General features: G+C 38.1%; 1 long non-coding RNA gene across 4 annotated transcripts in view; it reads right to left on the minus strand.

Moving 5' to 3' along the window:
- CDK6 (cyclin dependent kinase 6) overlaps positions 1-13406 on the minus strand; it is a 249728-nt gene that overhangs the window by 183060 nt on the left and 53262 nt on the right. The gene's annotated exons all lie outside the window — the stretch shown is intronic.

The following is a 13406-nucleotide window of genomic DNA, read 5'->3' on the forward strand; positions in this document are numbered from 1 at the left end:
TGGGGGTGGGTGGGGCAGAAATTACACTGGTAAACTATATCACCCTTAAATGATAAAGGCAAGACTGGTAAACTTTATAATTATGTTTGGATGCGTGAATTCAATTTCTCCCATAAAATACTACAACTAATTCAAAATTTAAGTTTGAAAAACAAAGACTTCCATAGTTTGAAAAGAATTTTCAAGCCAAAGGACAAACTTTCCTTTAGTTTCAACAGACATAGAGCACTATCTGGCTCACGAGAAGCTCATCCAACATTTGAAGAATTAAATAAACCACTCAAAACCAAGCTATAAATACATTTCTTGACAAGAATGTAATATAGGTACTGACAAAGGGCTGATAAAAATGCTATCTGCATGATTTTCTTTCATTTTCAAAAATGAAACAACACTTTCTTCAAAGAAACTAACTATAAATGTGCATATAATCCAATTACAAAAATGCAGGGTTGACTCACAATTATCCACTTTGTATGTTACCTCTTAAATTTTTAATACCTATCTAGTTCGCCATGCCACCCGACCGCATTTCTGGGCTAAATGGGCTCCACAACATTTGGTATTTCTCTGTAAATCTAAACTAAACTTTAAAAGAAACTAAAGAACACTATAATTAAGTTAAATCGGATGGGGTGACCACCACCAACAGCCACACATACTTCATAGCCAGACCCAAACTCCTTTTTAATTGTGGGCAGCTTGGGGTGAGTTCTGTAACTTCATTAAAGTCAACTATTAAGATCAACTGAATTTCTTCCTTACATTTATCTACTTTCAAATATCCTGACCTCTAAGTTTTAATCATCTACTTTTTTTTTTTTTAAACTTCTCAAGTCTTCAAATGCAAAAGGTGACTTATTCCAAAAAATTATTTGGACAAAGTAAAAACTCCTAATTAACAAATTCATTAAAAATAATGCCATAAGTCATACTCATGTCATACTGTGAAAAATATGATGGCTCACACACATGGATCTGATGCCTGGGAAATTTATGAAAGCTACTCTTTCAATTTGGTGATTTGAGGTGATGACCATTTTATTCATAGGCTTCCTTGAACCATATTTCCATTAAACCCACCTACTCTGATAGATTTTTTTTTTCTTGTGTTTGAAGAAAAAGGAGTTCCACAATCACCAAACTTCTTCATATCTGAAGCTTCTATTTTTGTGATAAAATAAAATAGCAATGAACCAAACATGGCCTGTACTAAAATCACATAAAAACATGGGAACTGCATCATTACAGTTGTGCTTCTTAAACATTACTTTAAAAAGGTCTTCCATTATAATTAATACATTTCCTTCATTTAATAAAAAGACAGGAGTTCTTGCTGAGGTGCAACGGGATCAGTGGCATCTTGGGAGCACTGCCTGTGACACAGGTTTGATCCTGGGCCAGCTGAGTGGGTTAAGGATCCGGCGTTGTGCAGCTGCGGCTCAGGACGCAACTGAGGCTAGTATCTGATCCCTGCCCCAGGAACTCCATGTGCTGTGGGGTGGCCAAAAGTGAGAAAAAAAATTTTTTTCAAATGAATAAAAGACATTGCTTTATCACTGTTTCCGGTCAGCAAAGATTTTAGTAACCCCAGTTCTCACTGAACTTAACGATTTGTAATATGTAAGACATTTTAGTAATTGCAAAAAAAAAAAAAAAAAGCTTAACAGAGACATAACTGGAAAGCGAAGTGATCATACAGCACTGCCTCACCAAAGGGTCACCTGCTCCCAAACCGTTGTTCAGTTACCTAACAGCCCTGGCAGCATGTTCTGTTGCTTCATCTCACTGAAACCGTTTTCAAACACTCTGTATGACACAATGCAAGAACAACATCCAACCCACAGCAACTTATTTTCCTCAAAGTTATATCACTCTCAATATATTGACTCATTGTTGCCGCCTGCAGCGCCTGGACTCCACACCTGAGATATGCAGAGATGAGCTCCCAAAGCTGCTGCAAACTGCCCTAAATGATAAGCCATGAAGAAAAGGCACTACTTTCAATGGGCAATTGTCTACAAAGTGGAGTTTTAAAGAGACATGTTCAAAGACACATATTTAAAGAGACACAGAGTAAAACTTTCTTGTATAAAATGTTAATGTATATAATTACATATCCTTCCAGGCTACAAAAAAAAAAAAAAAAAGGTATCCGGTAGAAACGACTCATGTTGATTTAAGGAGATAATTCCTTTTATTTTTTTGAAAGTGCTGTTATTAATTTCATTTGGGAAATGGAGCATATTACAGGTTCCTTAGAAATTTAAAAGTGACATCAAGGGAAGTCAAAGACCTAGAAGACCCTGTAGGTTTGGGGTTCCAATGCTGGCCATCAACATCCTACAGACCCAGGACCATCTCAGAAGACATCCGGGGAAATATTTATACGAAAACATAAAGTTCTTAGTTGTTTAGTAAACATTATCGTACTAAAAGTAATTTACATTAGACACAGTGAGTAGAAAATGCTTTTTTTTTTTTTTTTTTTTGCTTCTTAGGGCCGAACTCATATGGAAGTTCCCAGGGTAGGGGTTGAATTGGAGCTGCAGCCGCCAGCCTACACCATGGCCACTGCAACTCAGGATCCCAGCCTTGTCTGCGACCTACACCACCAAGGCCGAATCCTTTAAGTCACTGAGCGAGGCCAGGGATCAAGCTCATATCCTCATGGATCCTAATCGGATTCATTAACCGCTGGGCCATGATGGGAACTCCAGAAAATGCATTTTGAATCAAGAGCTATAAATATTAATCTTAGCAATGTTTAGAACATAATATTTTTGATGCTTTCTTGTCTACAATGACTCCATCTGGAGCTACCCCAGAGCAAATAATAATCACTTTGGTGGCAATAAAGAGAAGACAGATGCTTTAACATAACAAAAAAGTCTCACATTAAGCAACTGAGCTAATCAACAACTGAAATCCCTGGTATTTGGCAGGAGGTTAACAATCTGTAATATATTTATATAAATCAATGAGGAATGCAGCCAAGCTGCCTATAACCCGTACACTTGCAAAACAAAAGAGCCAGACAGGTCTGAACATCTGAACATAAACACTGGAAAAATAACTTCAACTGTTTGATTCCTTGTGTTGACCAACATCTTAAAACTCTCTAAAACTTTTTTTTTTTTGCTATTTAGTAAACTGACAAAAATAGCACTTCAGTGACTGAATGACTACAGTTTCATAAGAGAACTATCACCTTGTATTGAAGATGAACAAACTATCTCAGTTGACTTTTAGAGGAAACAAAAAACTATCATTCAATATCTATCCATTAGAGCTTGGCTTAATGGGATCCAAGCGAATGTTCAAAAAAGTAGAATCAAAAAGGGGTTCTCAGCATTCACTGAGCCTATGAATCCGGTTTAGCTGTGCAAACACAATCCGAAAAAAGGCAGATAGGTTGTTATCATTTCACAATTAAGTCAGCCAAGCCCCTAACTATCCCATAAAATAAGTCCTCTCCCTGTCTCCATTGTCCTGACCTCCCAGCTGCAGGGCAGAGAGCAAGCGCTGCGGTCCAGCACAGCACTCAGCTTTCCAGCTGTCCTAGTGATGTAATTATCTCATAACAAAATATCTCCATGAATTAACTCTGCATCCGACCCACTGTAATTTGGAACAACTCCTTCCTGTTGACGGTCTCCATTTAACTTGCTATTCTGGATCTATTGCATAGGCAAACTCTCTTCATCCAATGGATGGGATTACATCCAATAGGCTTGGGATTTCCAAAGATTGCGATTTACAAAGGTTTCCCAAACAACATGCTCTGTAAACACACGCCCTGCCTTTCTATTGTGGTTATAATAAAAGGGAAATCTGCGTTATTTGCTGTGATTAAACTTTGACCTGTCACAGGAAGTTCTATGAGGATTTTTTTTTTTTCCTGTCACTTTTTTTCCAGACGCTTGAATGTTTGGACATAAAATAGTTCAAGAGCTGTGAGATGTCTGGCACAGAGGCCTAGGGGTGCTAAACAAAATTTTATTTGAACTATGGCCAGTCTTCAGAATTGAGGAGAATTTTTTTAAAAATCTCTACCCTCTTCCTTTGTAGTCCATGAAGCATATTCTAAGGTTATAGCATGCATGCACCAAATTTATGTCCACACATCCTACTAACCCTACACTACTAGATACTGGCCAGGGTGCTCTCCTTTGGCTCATTAAATATGGACTGTGTGTGTTCATGTATTCTCAACCAGCACTGAATGGGGTAATTCCAGAAGTATTTGCCACCAAAGTAACCAGCATGCTATGCTGCTGGAAGGAAATCCCCACTGTGCAGCATCTGCAAACATGCATCAGTACCTACCACGTGCAGGCACTGTAGTGGGTTTTAGAGAGTCCAACAGGTCTAAGACAGGTACTTTTTAAGAGCTTTCTGTCCAGTTGGGGGAGAGACGATTGCATGTAAAAGGACAAACAGTGATATATGGCAATGTATTAATTCCAAATAAATTCTACAAACACTATATGGAGCTTTATATATCAACATCAGAGTAAATTCATTCTAGATCTTATCACAGTAGACATCTGGGATGTCTGCCTTTCCAACATCTGTTACCATTCTTGGCCACATCCTCATTTTTTGTTGAAGAGCCACTCCTATTCCATACTCAGGCAGTGTAGTTGTGGGGGCACAGGGGCAGGATGGCAGGTAACCTACCCTGAACAAACAGAGTGACAGTGATTGATTCAGGGAAGGACAGACCCAGAACTGGTCCCAGGAATTTTACTAGAACTTCTGGGAAAGTAGAGCTCTCTTTATTCCAGGATTACCAACCTGGCAATGGATAAGCCTGCAGCTGCTAGTGGCCGTCTTTGCCACCATTTTCATGAGCCCTCCATGGAACACAGCCAACACTGAGGAGAGCCTGAACAGAGAGCTGACAGGCAAGAGATTCTGGATGACACTGTTTAAGTACCTGGACCCACCTGTGCCAAGCCTACCCCCGGATTTATTGCTAATGTGAGCCAGTAATGCTGCTTTGGTGCTTACTCAGTTTGAGTTGGGTTTTATTAGTTACAACAAAAAAACAGTCCTAAGACATCTATAAACACTTTGAAATAGCAGTATCTGACCTCAAATATATCTTATGTATTAGACAAACTGAATTAATTGAACTCAAGCACATAAACAGTAGCAGTTCCCTCTAGGTGACCACACCAGTTCCCCGACTTGCTGGGAGACGTTTTTTTTTTTTTTTTTTTTTTTCGGTCTTTTTAGGGCTGCACTGATCGCACATGGAGGTTCCCAGGCTAGGGGTCAAGTTGGAGCCGCAGATGCCAGCCTACACCACAGCCACAGCAACAACAGATCCAAGCAGCGTCTGGGACCTACACCACAGCTCATGGCAATGCTGGATCCTTAACCCACTGAGTGAGGCCAGAGATCAAACCTGCATCCTCATGGATACTCTTCAGGTTCATTAATTGCTGAGCCATGAAGGGAACTCCTGGGAGACTATTCTTAAAGTGGTTTCTCTGGGAGCATGCCCACCAGAAAGCAGTAACTGACAGCAGCAGAGCAGACTAATTCATCCTTCTAAAGGAGCCACTCCACTTCTTCCCGGGATTCCTATGTGAGGTTCTTAGTCTGATCACAGAGGCACTTTATGGGGAAAAAAGTAGGGAAAGGAAGAAGACAGACAGATAAGCTTGTTGCAAACAGGAATATGGAAGCTAGGATAGGAAAGGCCTCAGTGGGTGTGAGGAAGCAAGGAGGCAAGGAGAAGTATTTCAAAATAATACAAAGATACTGAGTTTTACTTAATTTAAAGGTTGAGTCCAATGCTCAGAGGTCTGTTTTCCTGAAGCCTCAGTTAAACAACCCTCCTTCCACTAGCAGTTGTTGAAAAGTGGCAGGGAAACCCCTTTTGTGATCAAACTGTTAGCCCAAAGGCTACCATAATCTGAGAAGGGAATGCAAAGCCAACATCTTTTATGTACTAAATCATTTTATTCCTTATAACCATAAGAGGGTTCATAAGCAAGTTTCATAGTTCATCTTCATCCAGTTAATCTTTAGAGTTTCTACTAATTAGTTTCAGCTTCTATCTATATACACCTGGCCATGAGGATCTATGAATTAAAACTGTTGCATTCATTAAACAAAAAATATTTTACAAATAAGATGGGAACCCCCCAAACTGGGCAAGTTTTCAAGATGTGACTTGCACTGCAGTAAACATTTAAAACCGTGTTAACCAACTATAATGGAAAAAATAAAAATCATTAAAAAATTTTTTTAAATAAAATAAAATCAAGCAAACAGTAAAACTTGTGTATACAGAAACACACTGCTATCATAGGGTAGTGCAAAAACTGGTGTACTCTAAGCTGGGCCCCAAATAAGCTCTTTGGGCTATGTTAAGAGGTATATGGGATACATACACTGTTTTGTTCATATTCAAGATGAATTACTGAAATGTACATTAAATAACAGAATTCGAACTTCATAGTCCTCTAGCAAGCACTAGCGGTATTCCTATTACAAGCACAATTCTTTAGACTGCTAATGCATTTTATCTGAACGAAAGGCAGAGAGAATGAGGTAGTGGCCTCATTCTGTTACCCTAACTATATGCTATTGTGGGAAAAAAGGAAACGTTACTTCAGAGCTAAAACTCATGAGGAAATCATAAAAACATATTTGTTCTCTTTAGGGAAGAGAATATTCTGAGGCAAAATATTCTGAGGCAAAACTCTCTGAGTCACCATGTGGATCACCATCTCCCCAAAGTCAAGAAAAGGAAAAAATAGGCCGCGAGACAGTGATGAGTTGACATTTTTGCCGAGTCCAGTTCCAATACAAAATTGTTTCCTAAGTTCAAAAACAACCCCAAACCAACCCTATAAAAAGAAGAACCCTGCCAACTGAGACTATCAGAGATCATTACGTCTTAGTTAGAATAAACACCATCCACCAACCCCAGCTACAGCACAAGGACAAGATGCTGCTCTTGTACCTGGTGACATTTCTACCTAGACATGATTACCTTAGTTTTAGCCTTTTTCTTGTACAACAGTTAGCTTCCATCAGCCGCTCTACAAGCACAGATATATGGGTCAGAATAAGGGCCTGACAAGAGTGAATGGCTTAAGAGAGCCCCAAACCTATGGCATTTGAACGGAGAGTGGGGTTCAGCGGCCCCAAGTCTAAACCCTACTGGCAGGTCAGAGATGATAGATGAGCAAAGTAAACATAGGGTTCAAACTGGAATGGAAGTACCTCTCCCTACTTTTGCTTGTTCTTTCTTTTAACTCTCCAGGGCACCCAGGGTGGTGTCTAATACACTGTAGGTGTTCAATAAATGTCTACTGAATGAATTAAACTTTTCGAAATTAAAACTCAGGGAAAAGGTGGGAATGAACTAAAAGAGGGGATCTTCAGAGACGTATTAAGAGAGCACAGGACTCTGAGCAAGTCAAATCTTGGAAGAAACGTAAAATGAGGACTCACACACTCCTACATCCCATTTGTTAACCCATACTTGTTAGTTTGCTCGCTACTAGCTACTTTTGTGTATCTTGACCTTTGTAGTCCTCGTAACAACTCTATGAGACGGCACTCATTTTATAGCTGAAGAAACAGATGTTATGTATACAAATGTTCATGGCAGCATCATTCATAACAGCCCAAAAGAGAAACAACCCAAACGTCTACTGATTGATAAATGAGTAACATAATGCAGTATATCCATATAGTGGAATATGATTTAGTCATCAAAGGAGTGAAGTACAGGTACATGCTTTGACACGAGTATACCTTGAGAAGATGATGCTAAGTGAAAGGAACTAGTCCCAAAAGGCCACATATTACACAATTCTTCTTACATGATACATCCAGAATAGGACAGATTCATAGTGGTTACCCAGAGATGGGGGCAGTCGGGGAGGATGGCAAGAGCGAAGGAATGAAGAATGACAGCTAGTGGGAACTGGGTTTCTTTTGGGGGTAATAAAATGTTCTAAAATTAGATCATAGGGATGGTTGCACAACTCAGTAAATATACTAAAAAACCACTGAACTGTATACTTATATGGCAGAATTTGCTGGTATGTAAAGCATATCTCAATAAGTATATCTGATTCAAACAAAAAGAGGAAAAGAAATAGAGAGGCTTAGTACTTTGCCTAAGGCATAGGCCCTGTTAGTGGTGAAGAAGGGGTCTGAAATCAGGCTGTCTGTTCCAGAGTCTGATTTCCTCACCACTGTGCCATCCTGCTTCTGCATGTAGCACAACATCTGGGACAGAGACCTCTCTGTGGCAAATGAGACACATTGCTCACAGGAACCTTGGTAACGCCGATTCCCCAATGTCTTTGGTTAGTTCAGATATCCCAACATATACCTTACATGCTGGGCAGAAAAAAAGAAATGTTCAGAAAATTCACATGTAAAATAAAATACAGCTGAAGACTTGATCTCCTTAGATGTTCTTCTCTTCTGTCCTTCCCTTGACTCGTTAAAAAACGGCATGATGCTTTAATTCACCTAACAGACCTTGAAAAATATATTCTGATCTCAAAAGTATACGAGTTAAATGATATTTCTGAAAGCAGAGTGAACAGCTCTGGCCTGAGTCAGAGAGAGTGCAGAAACATTCTGGCCAACTTTCAACATTCAGTTCTGTCTCCATTTCTGACCTGTAAAAGCCCTGTTCTCCAGCTTTGGGCCTCTCTTGAGGAAAAACGACGAATCCGCCAAAACTAGGGATCCGTCTGTGATGAAGACTGTCTGCCGGGTCTTAGAAAAAAACCAACCAAATTTTACCTACACTGTTAGCCAAAAAATCTTTCATAATCACACCCTTGCTAGGTGAGTAAACTTATCCCAGGACAAATTCACTTGGGTACTTAAATGATGAGCTTATTATCTAATAAAACAAATAGTGAAGTTAGTCCTTTTAAGGAAACATAAATGACCACAAACACAGGAGAAAATGTTAACCCATAGTAAAAAATTTAGAGAAACACAAATGAAAACATCAATGATACACTATTTCAAGCCCTCAAACTGGGTAACAAAAATGTTTAAATGATAAAATGGCACGGCATTTGTGAGGGTTTGTGAAAATGAGCCCATATCACTGCAAGAGTACAAATTGGTAAAAAAAACAAACAAACAAATAAAAAACCTTTCTGAAGAGCAATCTGGCTGTGTGTGTGTGTGTGTGTGTGTGTAACACACCCTAACCCTAACACACACATACACACACACACATATAATCATGTAGTCTTTAAAATGATAGAGATTCCAGATTCATAATTATTGAACATGGAAAGGTATTCATGATATACCATGAAAAGAAAATTCAGGTTTCAAAAGAACATGTACAATACGTCTCCACATATGTAAACAAACTGGTAGAAAGATAAATCAAGATGCTAGCAGTGGCTATCTCTAGATGATGAAATTATGGAACTGAGTTTTCTGCTATTGGCCCATCTGAACTTTCTACAATGAGAACCTGTCAATTTTTAATAGCAAAAAAAGTCATTTTAAAAACAAGAATTATAAAAGCGATTTTTCCCATTCAATTTTTTTTCCTTCCATCATATATTTTCCTTTAATCTATTTCACTGAGGTAATGGGAAAATCCCGATGATCAATTCTGAAAAGGCAGTTTTTAAAATTAAGTATGTTAACTCAAATTCTTAATTTTGTTCCGGGGGGGCGAGGGGAACTCCAATATGCATGCATTACTGCTTCGATGAAGATACATGATTTTCAATCCTCCCCAATAGAGACTAACTCTAGAGAAAAGAATGTGGGAAAAATAAAATTATTTTTCTGATACCTAGCTATAGATCAAAAGTAACAGAGATACCAGGAAATAAAAGAGAAAAAAAAAAACAAACAGATTATAGAATCTTCAAATTCTAATGTTCTAATGTTCAACATATAAGCCCCCCCAAAATTCTACATGGCAGAAATATGGAATTTTCTAAATATGGGGAGCTTCAGAGATGATCTGGTTCTGTACAGTTGTTTTACAGATGAGAAAAGACAGACCAAGAGAGGAGTGAAGAATATCATAATTAACTGAAGGAATAAGACACTTGGATCCATGACTGAGAATTCAGCGTCCTTTTTAATACAACAATGTATAAGCAACCAAAACGACTAAAGCATGGTTCTTAAAAGTGCTTGGGCTGTGGGATGGAAATTCTGTGAAATTAGATTGTTATGGTCATTATACAGCTACAGATGAGATAAATTTATTTGAGTAATAAAAAAAAAGAAAATTAAAAAAAAAAAAGGCCTTATAGGGAGTTCCTGTTGTGGCACAGCGGAAACTAATCTGACTAGGAACCATGAGGTTTCGGGTTCAATCCCTGGCCTTGCTCAGTGGGTTAAGGATCCGGCGTTGCTGTGAACTGTGGTGTAGGTTGCAGACATGGCTTGGATTTGGCATGGCTGTGGCTATGGTTGGCAGCAACAGCTCTGATTAGACCCCTACCCTGGGAACCTCCATATGCCATGGGTGGGGCCCTAAAAGGACAAAAAGACCAAAAGACCAAAAAAAAAAAAAGAAAGGCATTATAAAAATTAACATCTAACATCTTACATTTTATAATTAGATCTATTCCAGCAAGATTTCCAGGAATGATTTTTTTAAGAACTGAGAAAAATTCTATAATATATTTTAAGAACACCATCAGGAAACTATATTAAAAGATCAGAAAACAGAACACAGTTGGAAAAGTTAAAAGAACTGGTATCTCTATCAACTGCTAAACTTAAGGATCTGAAATTAGGTTTTGCTCAGATGTAAAAACGTGTAAATATTAGGTTATGATTCCATATGTCTACATTCTAATTTTATTCTCGAGTTTTATCTTTGAAATTTAGGAAACAGAAATATTTCAGGCGATCAGATAAATATTTTATAGAGTTAAGAGCAATTAAAAACTAAAGTAGGTAAGAATTTGTAAATGTAACTATAACTGTATCTCTTCCAAAGCAGAATTTTTCTTCTGCAAAGAACCAAAGGAACAACACATCCTCAGAATCTATTAGGCAACTGGGTGTTTCACATAAGGAAATATATTAGATACTTGATTCTTACTCATCTTAAGTCCCCAATTTTTAAAAACTAAAAATTTCAGGGAGTTCTCTGTTGGTCTAGCAGTTAAGGATCTGGCATTGTCACTCCTGTGGCTAGGGTTTGATCCCTAGCCTGGGAACTTCCCCATGCTGAGGGCATGGCCAAAAACTTTTTTTAAATTTTCTTAAAAGTTTAAAAGTTAAAAGATTCTGCACAGCAAAGGAAACCCTAAATAAAATGAAAAGACAACCCACAGAATGAGGGAAAACATCTGCAAATGAATCGACTGACAAGGGATTAATCCCCAAAATTTATAAGCACCTTCTGCAGCTCAATACCAAAAAACAAACAACCCCATCAAAAAATGGGCAGAAGATCTAAGCAGACAATTCTCCAAAGAAGACATACGGATGGCCAAAAAACACATGAAAAGATGTTCAACATCACTCATTATTAGAGAAATGCAAATCAAAACCACTTACACTGGCCAGAATGGCCATCATCAAAAAGTCTACAAACAATAAGTGCTGGAGAGGGGGTGGAGAAAAAGGAACCCTATTGCTCTGTTGGTGGGAATGTAAACTGGTGCAACCACTGTGGAAAACAGTATGGAGATTCCTCAGAAAACTAAAAATAGAATTACCATTTGATCCAGCAACCCCACTCCTGGGCATCTATCCAGGGAAAAAACCATGACTCAAAAAGACACATGTGCTTCAATGTTCATTGCAGCACTATTTGCAACAGCCAAGACATGGAAACAACCTAAATGTCCATTGACAGAGGAGTGGATCAAGAAGATGTGGTACATATACACAATGGGATATTACTCAGCTATTAAAAGGAAAGAAGTAACGAGATTTGCAGCAACATGGATGGACCTAGAAATTATGCTAAGTGAAGTAAGTGAGACAATGAGATGCTAACATCAAATGCTATCACTTACATGTGGAATCTTTAAAAAAAGGACACAATGACCTTCTTTGCAGAACATATACTGACTCACAGACTTTGAAAAACTTACGGTTTCCAAATGAGAGAGGTTGGGGGGGGGTAGGGGGATGCACTGAGGGTTTGGGGTGGAAATGCTATAAAATTTGGTGGTGATGATTGTTGTACACCTACAAATGTAAAAAAAATTCACTGAGTAATTAAAAAATAATCTTCGGAAAAAATTTTAATGGAATTCTTTGAAGCAAGCATTGAACACTTTCTGACTTTTAAAGCACAATATACTCATCATGTTCTACTGAAGAATGATTCATGGTCATTACTATTAACATTAAATTATAATCACTCAATTCAGCATCATTATTATGATCCTTTATTTGAGTGCTTTTTAGGCATATGAACATGAAACAAGGAGACTGAAACATATCACAAGTCAAAATATCAAACAGTGAAGAAAGCAGCAGGAGATACAAGCAACTCATCACCTACAAGGGAAACTCATTAAGATTAACAGGCAACTTCTTATCAGAAACCACAGAAGGGAGGAGGCAGGGGAAGGGCAAATTTGAAAGAAAAAAACTATTAACTAGGAATTCTAGGTCCAGAAAGACTATCTACTACTCAGCCATAAAAAAGAATAAAATAATGCCATTTGCAGCAACATGGATGGAACTAGAGACTCTCACACTAAGTGAAATAAATCAGAAAGAGAAAGACAAATACCATATGATATCACTTATATCTGGAATCCAATATATAGCATAAATGAACCTTTCCACAGAAAAGAAACTCATGGATTTGTAAAACAGACTTGTGGTTGCCAAGGGGGAAGGGGAGGGAGTGGGATGGACCGGGAATCTGGGGTTAATAGATGCAAAGTATTGCCTTTGGAATGGATAAGCAATGAGATCCTGCTGTATAGCACTGGGAACTATATCTAGTCACTTGTGATGTAGCATGATGGAGGATAATGTGAGAAAAAGAACATATACGTCTGTGTGACAGGTCACTTTGCTGTACAGTAGAAAATTGACAGAACACTATAAACTAACTATAATGGAAAAAATAAAAATCACTTTAAAAAAAAGAAAGAAAAAAAAAAAAACACCCTCAAAAACAAAAATGAAGGTGAAATCAAGACACTCCCAGATAAACAAAATCTGGAGGAGTTTGTTGCTATTAGATCCATCCTAGAAGAAATGCTAAAGGGAGCCCTTCAGATTTGAAACAGAAGGACACTAGAGAGTAACTCAAAGCCGCAAGAAGATGTAAGACCACTGGCAAAGGTAACTGACTACAAAGGTAAGTAGAAAAGCCAGTATTACTGTATTTTGGTTTAAATTCCTTTTCCCTAATATGATTAAAAGGATAAATGCATAGGACC

The sequence above is a fragment of the Sus scrofa genome, chromosome 9, assembly GCF_054392235.1.
Source record: "Sus scrofa isolate SSC_HxYL_T2T_F1_AM1 chromosome 9, Sscrofa_HxYL_maternal_Yorkshire_Landrace_v2.0, whole genome shotgun sequence".
Taxonomy (NCBI): domain Eukaryota; kingdom Metazoa; phylum Chordata; class Mammalia; order Artiodactyla; family Suidae; genus Sus; species Sus scrofa.